A 10067-nucleotide genomic window follows, 5' to 3' on the forward strand; every position below is an offset into this window, starting at 1 on the left:
TGAAACAATGTAATATATTTTTCCTGTTACGAAAAACAAACTAAACAATGTTGCAAACTAAAAACCACAGAGGATCGGGATGTAGATGTTGTAAAATGTATAAAATGTTGCATTATCTCATATTAGTAATGCACAGAGCACTACACAAAGCTAAGGTTTAAAAGGAAGTTGTCATATGTTGGCGATTATTAGGTTATTTTTCGTCATAGAGTGTGTATAGGTTACTCTCTAGTGTAATCATGGAATCGGTTACTAAGTGTGAAGCTATATCTCTTATGTTTGATCGGCCTTTGGAACCTCTATTTATGCCCAAAGGTCAAAATGCTTCCTGGGCATTTGATATACCAGACGCTTTCCTCAAGAGTAGACATAGAGGAATGGCTCCAAAACTAAAGAAAAGATTCTCAAAAAAGGGAGTCAAGACTATAACAGTAAAAAACACCAGCATTCCGGATCTTACTATTCCGCTGTGCTTAACGAGAACTGAAAATTTCACAGTGTTTTTGCAGAAGCACAGAGAAGGTGCTGCTAAGTTGATAGAAATTTTCATGGGAGCTAGAGACGCTCAAGACTTGACATCCGTAGCAGCATATTGCCGAGAGAGACTCAACCCCTACATGTTCAATTACGCCCTCTCGGTCGCATTACTTCACAGATCAGATACGAGAGACGTTGTTTTGCCAAACTTTCTGAGTTGTTTTCCCGGAAAGTTCTTAGACAGCAAAATTATCATGCTGGCTCGTCAGGAAGCCACTATTATACCTGACGGTTCGAGAGAACCCATCATTTTACCTTCGAATCTCACAGCTAGCTCCAAGGAACCGGAACAAGCAGTCGCTTACTTCAGAGAAGACATCGGAGTCAATTTACATCATTGGCACTGGCATTTGGTGTATCCTGTCGAAGCTAAAGATATCACAATCGTAGCGAAAGACAGGCGCGGTGAATTGTTCTACTACATGCATCATCAGATAATCAACCGATATAATGCGGAGCGACTGAGCAATGGAATGCCAAACGTTATCGGGTTTAGCAATTTAAGGGAAAATATACCGGAAGGATATTTTCCGAAATTATCCACTACCATCGGTAGCCGCTCATGGCCTCCGCGTTTTACTAACTGCGTTTTACGCGATATAGATCGAACCGCTGACAGATTTAGTTTGAAGTTAGAAGTTTTAGAATACTGGATGTCCCGTGTAAAGGAAGCCATCGCAAAGGGATTCGTCGTTAATTCTGATGGAAAAGAAGTACCATTAGACGAATTTAAGGGAATTGACATTCTTGGAAATACAATCGAAGCTTCAATATTGTCTCCAGATAAAAGTGCTTACGGCGATATACATAATATAGGCCACATCTTTATTGCGTTTGTTCACGATTTCGATGGAAGATTTCTGGAAAGTTTCAGTGTCATGGGTGATACTGCTACGGCGATGAGAGATCCTATATTTTATCGGTGGCACAAATTCATTAACGATTTGTTTACGACTCACAAAGCTATGCTGCCGAGTTATTCAGTCCCGCAACTCGAATACACAGACATATCGATATCTGAATTTCATGTTGCCGCTTCTAAGAAACCGCCGAATGAGTTGTACACATTCTGGGAGCAAAGTGATGTTGATACTTCGCGAGGTCTTGATTTTGCTCCACGAGGCCCTTTGCTGGTGCGGTTTACACATTTGCAACACGAACCATTCAATTATACGATGAAAGTAAACAATACAAAAGAGACACAGGTATACGGAACTGTGCGTATTTATTTGGTTCCAAAATTCGATGATAAGGGACGCACATTGAAATTTGAAGAGCAGAGATTGATGGCGATTGAACTGGATAAATTCAAAGTGCCATTGAAGCCAGGTATAAACGTTATATCACGCAAGTCGGACGATTCTTCGGTGACAATTCCTTATGAGAGAACATTCCGAAATTTAGATGCGCTACGTCCAACAGAAGAAAAAGAGTTACATCGTTTTAACTTTTGCGGTTGTGGCTGGCCACAGCACATGTTAATTCCAAAGGGAACGAAAGGAGGATTACCTTTCGATCTGTTCGCGATGGTTTCAAACCACGAATTAGACAAAGTTGTTCAAGATGTCTCGGGCGTTTGTAATGACGCTGACAGTTTTTGCGGAGTAATGGATAAGATGTATCCGGACAGGAAAGCGATGGGTTATCCATTTGACCGAGTGGCGAGAGAGGATGTGAAGACGTTGAACGATTTCCTTACCCCGAATATGATTGTACAAGAAGTGTTAATTCTGTTTTCGGATCGTGTAGTTGTGAGACCGGAACAACCTGTCAAACCTTCATTTTCTGTTGTGCCAACTGACAAATTAGGTAGCGCTGTCAGAGTCCAGATTTAAAACACTGGAAAAAATAAAATATTTTTATCATTACATTTCAGTGTTAGGTAGTAATTTGATTATTAGAATATCCAGGTAGTCAACGATACTGTAATATTTCATAACCTGTTTTTTTTTTAAGAATTTTTTGCTGAAATAAATTCATTATAGGGACCAAGAGCTGTTAGCGATAAGCGATAGAATTATAATATACACTGTTTGTTTTTAATTATTGCTATTTTAACTCTAAACAATGAGAGTTTTTTCGGAAATTCCAGCTGTATTTTTGGTTGATTAAGATTTTAATCGATTGTAAGTAATATATTTTTTGACGTAGGCCAAAATGTTTTTCTAAAGTACTCTTCTAACCCGATAAAATGAGCTTATAAGCTGAGCTGTAATTCACAAATTCACAATAATTATATTTTATGCGAGCATTACCCATAAAAAAAAGATTTTAAAGTGTTTTTTCCTTATGTGTAATATGTAATATTATAATTATTTGTCCTTTGGTACTTTACACTTTTATTGGTACTTTGTTTGATTGGAATTAATTTTTATTTTTAATGTTGTACATAGGTAGTAGGTACCTAAATTATAAATTGCAAATAAAGTAAAAAATATAAAGATAGTAATTTACAGTCTTTTTTACTTATTATACTTATTTATATTCTTCTGTTTTATCATCATCTCTCCATCGGCACCCGAGGGCACATATGGTACTACATTAGAACACCAAATTCAGCGTACCTCGATCATCTGTTATATAAAGGCAAGTAGTCTTACGCTTCAAGTACAGAGAAATATTGCAGTTTTAAACCACCTTTAAAACAAATATTTCACGTCAACCCTGGCAGGTTCGAACCCGGGGCCTCAAGCAGGGACAAGTCTAGGATGCTGACTTATCCCCGCTCGATTTTCTTTTTCAGGAATTTTACCTAAGAGTAGCCACAGAGTCGAAAACACTCGTCCAGAATTCTGGCTCTATTTCACACACAGAACTGTATTCTCTCTCTCTCTCTTTTCCACATCCGCTCCTAGGTGGAGCATGTGGACATCACCAGTTGCGTCTAGGAGACCCTATTGCCAGCCAGCATTTTTGTCTCTTCCCACGTCAATCCAGCGCCCCTTAATTCCGCTGAATAAAGTCGAAAGATCGTCATCGACGGCCTTCCAGGACGGCATGAGCCCGCAGGTTTGAAGAAGAGGCAACTTGGGTTTAGGTTCTCCCGGGGCATGCGTGCAGAACTGTATTCTATTGGGTGTTAACATGACTTCTTCTCTCTCACTTCTTCACTATTTTTTAAATAATCCTGCTTCACTTGTTTGTCTGAGAGAGCTCTTCCAACCTCTATCACAGCATGCGGTATCTCTTTGTTCTAGTAACGAGAGAATTCTTTCAATACCCATTCACCGCTCTAATTTTTTTGCCTCCTCTTTCACAGAAGTAGCTGCTAGATTGTGGAATAATCTTCCTACTAATATCAGAGACGCCCCTCCTTTATTTACGTTCAAACCATCTATGAAATGTCACTTCCTGAATATTTGAGTTTTTCCTTACTCCTCCCTCTTTCCTTTCCTCTTTGCCACCTCATCTCTTCATAGTATAGTGTAGATATTTAGTCAATTTTTATTTGTTACAGAAATATGTATGTACATTAATGTTTTGTTTTGTAATTAAAATATTACAATATACCTACAATATATTCATATATGAGTACCACTGATTTTCTCAAATTTAATAATTTAGGTGGGTAGCAAGAAATGACCTTAAGGCAATATGCCCGCCCTAATGCATATGTATGTAACCTGTATATGTATATAAGGTGTTTGAATGACTAAATAAATAAACATAAGTTGAGTCCGTTTTTTTCCAAATTATAAAATGAGTACCAACAGTAAAACAAAATGGTAAAGGTTATGAGTCATTTGAAAGAACATTTTGTGCTCTACAAGATAGTGTTTGTTTTTATGTTACACATATTATTTTATTTGATTACAAGGCTTTAAAAAGGGAATGTCAAGTAGACGAAAGTGAGCATTTTCGACACCCTTCTGTGCCATAGAATTATAATATACTAGAAGGCGCGTCGAATCACGTTTGCATACATCGCACTGTATCCCAAAATTGCCAAATGTCCCCCCCCCCCTGCACGACATCCCCTCTGCACGCACGCGTAATGTTGCCAAACCGCGAACAATATATTATCATAACACAAATACAAGATAAGTTTGTTTTATGTTATGTTTTACCACAAAAAATATTTTACTGACTGGACGATAAAAAAAAAACTGGTACTTTTATTCGACACACGTAAAAATAACATTAAATAATAATTTAGTAATTAAGTCAAATGAATACAGGTTGATATTATGCGAAGGCTTATTAATAGAAAGCCGGGTGAAAAATTCAACTAGGTACCCTATTTATTTATTATTATTTACATTTAATATTACTTTAAAAAAAAAAACATTTTTTAAATTATTTTATATTTTTTTTATTACAGAATTCACCAAGCCAATTTATATGGCTTGTCAGTAAGGATCCTTTACATAAAAACATATGATCACACTATATAATTGTAAAACAATAATTACTACTAACTTAAATATAAGGAGGGGGAAAAAAGTGTAATTATGTATAATATGTTTTCAAATAATATTTAAAAACATGTTTAAAAAAAACTTTAAAAAAGTACACGATTTCGCAATTATAAGATAAAAAAAATACCAAACCGGAACACCAACATTTAAAACAGAAGTGTGTACATAATTAATAGGCAATACTAACAAAACGTCCGCCTTGTTTTATTTAACAATCTGACATACGGTAAAATAATTGCATTTTTAAATAATATTATTTGTGAATTTGCAACTTACACATGAAATGTGATCCCACTGAAATGTGTTGCCAATAATTTGTTTGTAATTTTCTTTATTTTAATTGCATAACAATTAAGTTCTTACTCGGCTATTTTAACTAAGGCATTTCAGAACTCGGGCGGTTGTGCAAGTTTCCTTTATATTATTAGGTATTGTCTTACTAGCATGTTTTCAAGATATGGAAGAGTAGAAAAAGAAAATGAAAGGAAAGTGAATGCGGGCAACAAACTGAGCGGCGCAATAAGCACAGTAATGAGGAAGTTCTTTTTTTTTGTTAATAGTCTATTGAACTAAGCCAAAATATATTAAAATATGTTCATTTGAATCAACCAATGATAAGAGAGTTGTAAAATATTTCCGGTTCGTGTTAGGACAACATACTAACTAGCGGACCCGACAGACGTCCTGCACAAACGTTACCTTGGAAAATGACTTTTCATTGATAAGCAGGTACCTAGGTACTTGTTTATGATTGAATTCCAAAATCAAAAATCAATTATATTCAAATATTGAATTTAAGTAGGTACCAAGGTACTTATTTATGGTTGAGTTCCAAAACATAAAATAATTCATTTTCAAATATCGAATTCTTTTTGCAAATGTCAAACTCGGCCCTTTTCACCAACAGGGGTGCACTTTATTCATGAATGCTATTTTCAAAAATGTATTGAATATTATTTTAGGTACTACCAAAAATCAAGTCAAAATAAATAAATGGGAAGAAATTATAAGGAATGTAAGGAAATAGTCTGATTGGGAACCATAAAAAGCGCATGTTGTTTATAAACATTCAAAAACAAACTTTTCAAACACAAAAAAACAACATCCTTCCATTTTTTACCACTGGTAGGTCGATGAAAAAAAGATTTACGCTTCTAACTTTTTTTTACAGATTCAATTGAAATTTTAATATCTACGAACACGCGCAGCGCAAAGATCTATATTTGGCTGAAAACCCCACGTAAATTGGTTAAGCCGTTTAGGAGTTCAGTGACATCACACGTAAAGAAGAATTATATCCGATACAAATAAATCTACAATTAAATGTATCGCTGGAAAATTTAAACGCTCAAATATACAAATGTATAAATCTATAGATGAAAGAGTTAACTGTTAATTGATAGCTAAATAAACAACTCATAAGCTATTAAATTTTCTATTGAACTTTCGCTTTGCCTCACGAATTTGGATTATTTATTATTATAAAGTTATTAATTTCACTTTTACCAACAGCTTACTGTCTAGTTCCATTCTTTGTTATTTCTAGTGGGTATTATAAGAAATTATTAATTTTGTAAAAAAATCTAAATTGAAAACATATTATACATAATTTCCTATGATATTCCCAAGGGGTTTTTGGAAAAAACTCATTTAGAGACATGCAGATAACAATATTTATTTACAGACGTTTTTATATTTTAAGCTGTAATATTATTTACAAGAGGAGAATAAAAATTACGTTTAAAAATAAAAATAACGTTTTCAATTATATTTAAAATCAAGTCAAAGAGTAAATAACGTACTAGAAAAGACTCGCGCACACACTAATTCTTCATAGCTCCAAAACTGTTTAATGCATTCTTTAAGGTCAAACCACACTACAATATCGCTGCACTTCAGCGACGCTACGCGACAAAATTTTGTACAGAGTGTAGCGCAGCTGATGTGCCATTTGTTTCATCTAAAAGAGTGAAAAACAGCGCAGTGCCTCTCTAGTGTGGTTTAATCTTTAAAGATAATGATACGACAGTTTTTTTTTCTATTATTTTTTGAAAAAAAATATGGATAAAAAAGAAGAATGAAATAACCTATTTTTTATGTATCATTTCTTTTAAGCACTCAATGGTACATAGGGTACCGTATTGGTACACCAATCGCAGTGTATCTTGATAATTTTTGTTATATGAAGGTAAGATGATCACTCACTACGCATCAGGTACCAGTCAATAAAAACACATTATAAATAAATATTTCTTGTCAACCATGTCGGGAATCGAACCCGAGACCTCTCGCATGGTAGGCAAACGCGCTGACCGACTTATCTGTATGGCATAAACTAATAATTATTTTAATATTAGCACTGATTCAACAATGTTTTGAGTATGTCCAAATGCTTGCAGACTGGCTGGCCTTTCTCCCTAGGGAGTTGTTCATATCATCAAAACATTGTTGAATTAACTACCTGGTAAAAGAAGACGTATACAAAATTAGAAAATTGTTTTCAGGCGTTGCCCAGTAGGTGGTTCAGCCGGATGAATCTCACCCGCATGATAAAGGTTTCAGCTCTTTCACTCCACAAAAGTCAACAGATGGAAGAGTTGAGGAAATGTGGATGTTCAAACATAGGCAGAATGATGAATGTTACAGAGTGTAAAGTGGCCACTTAAACCAGTCAATGACAGGTCATAAACCCTGTAAATGACTAGACTCTCATATTCCCTTCTCAAAAATGTTTTCCCTCTCTGTTGCGACAAGTTTAAATTAGCAATGATATCTATTATATTCTTCCAATAGCCTAAAATCTTTTTTTTAAATGTATCCACATACAGGCCATGCCTTTGCGGGGTTTTTTCGTTCATAATGTAGTTTTTATTAAATTTGTAACATTTGTTATAAATAAGCAAAAAACCCACAATAATAAATAATTAAAACAATATATCCGTCATAGGGAAAATTATACCCAAGGAATTCAAACTCTATTCAGATTAATGAGGGGGTGGAAGGATGTTTGGACAGAGGCCTACACTTCGTCCCCACCCCTCGGATCCCCTCAAGGGCCGTGCTATTTCTGTTCAAAAATAGTATACACAAAATTAAACATAATTTTTGTTAATTAAAAACGATATTTTAAAATCGAAGATAAACGTATTTAACATATTACAACAGAGATGAAGAACATTTAAGAGAAGGTAATATAGAAGTCTAGGCATCTACAGGGCTGTCAATGGCTGATTTAAGTGGCCACTTTACACACTGTGTAACATTCATCATTCTGCCCATATTTGAACATCTATATTCCTTCAATTCTTTCATCTGTTGATGTTTGTGAAGTTTAAGAACTGAATCCTTTGTTCACGTTCTTCATCTCTGTTGTAATATGTTAATATAAACAGCTTGCCAGGGAGTTGAATCCAGTTCTTGTCTACAAAAATTTGGACAAACTAAAAATATTGTTGATAAACGTATTTAAAAAAAAAATACTAAACGTATATTTTATGAAACCATTGTTTTTGGTTTTGTAATTTTGAATATGTAATGTATAAAAATCTTATTATTTAAATGTTCTACCTTATGTAATATATTTTCGATCAACAAACATAATAAATGAATGTCCTAATATTAACTTATATCTAATTATTATTAAAACATATACTAATGATTAACATTTTTCAAACAATATACGTACACTTAAAAAGAAAACTTCTATAAAGCTAACACGAATAAAATTACTATTTAAGACTTATCTGCTAAACGCATGTTTTTTTAATTGACATTTAAATGAAATAATATTTTTTTGCTCTCTTATTTCTAATGGTATTTCTTTATAATACTGTACTGTATTTATTATTTTTAATTTCGAAATAGGGCACACAAACATATTCTTATCTGTGCTCTAATAATAATAATGTACTCGTACATAGCAGGTGCGAAGGTTTTCACGGTCACTGTTATCAATATTATGTATCTTTTTTGGGTGATACCGTGTATGTTGGATTTGATCCGACGTTTCGGCTACCATTGCAGGAGGCATCTTCAGGGAAAACAGAAGGTTCAGGTTTTCCCTGAAGATGGCTCCTGCAATGGTAGCCGAAACGTCGGATCAAATCCAACATACGCGGTATCACCCAAAAAAGATACATAATATTAATATCGTACATAGCAGTTTATTTAATTTATAAGTTGTTTGACACATATTTCTTATCCTTCTGTTTGAATTTTGATATTTTTTTTCTTAATTAATGTTTTTTCCCATATCATAATACTTTTTAAGACTTCGCATTTTTCCTAAAAGGGAGTCAGATTTTTACCTTTTCTCTGGTATTATTATCATGTTCATGTTGGCTTGATATTTTTTTATCCAAAATTCTGTGTTGTTATAAAAACGAATAATATTATACACAAATATCACCGTATTGTAAAGTATTGTTTACTCATATGTTAGTAGTTATACTTTTAATTTACAGGGACGATATACGAGTACATTATATTATGAAAGAAAAAAAAACATAAAGTAATAGTACAGGAATAGAGACAAAATTATTGATATGTGAAGAAGGGAAAAGAGGGAATGAAATTGGAATAGGTGGGAATATAATGTAATGTATTTATTAAGATAGTTGTAAAAAACAAATTAATTTTATTCTTTTCTCTGATTTGATCCTTTTTTTACTAACTGCACAAGCCTTACTCCAAGCCGGATGGTTAATATTAAGTTGTAATTTTAGTTCATTGAAAAAGGGTGAGAGACGTTTAATTGAGTTTGATTCAGTGATCGCATGAAAATAGACAATTTATTATTAAAATAATCAAGAAGGATATTTGCTAGAACATCTGAGAATTCTAGGCACAGAACTTAATGAATTTTTTTATTTAATTACAATTATAAATACTTTTAAAACATGAAACAGAAAAACAACATTTTTCTACACCAAAAAATAATCGGTTTGTAAGTTTATATTAAGAACACATCAAGAATTTTGTATGAATGAATCAAGCGGAGTTAGGTAAAGTCGATATAAGGGATTACCAATGCTTTCCTTATACCCAATCTTGAGAAATCCAAGAGTTTTAACCCAGAATCAACCGCGTTCCCCAGAAGACAGAAATCTTCGA

General features: G+C 33.7%; 1 pseudogene across 1 annotated transcript; it reads left to right on the forward strand.

Moving 5' to 3' along the window:
- The first annotated feature begins 134 nt into the window (after positions 1-134).
- On the forward strand, positions 135-2986 carry LOC148280120 (phenoloxidase 2 pseudogene; annotated as a pseudogene). Its single transcript, XR_015822698.1, has one exon. The product of XR_015822698.1 is annotated as a phenoloxidase 2 pseudogene (transcript).
- The last annotated feature ends 7081 nt before the right edge of the window (positions 2987-10067 follow it).

This window comes from Micrasema longulum, unplaced genomic scaffold, assembly GCF_059751315.1.
Source record: "Micrasema longulum isolate JH-2025_06_02 unplaced genomic scaffold, ASM5975131v1 h1tg000614l, whole genome shotgun sequence".
NCBI lineage: Eukaryota > Metazoa > Arthropoda > Insecta > Trichoptera > Brachycentridae > Micrasema > Micrasema longulum.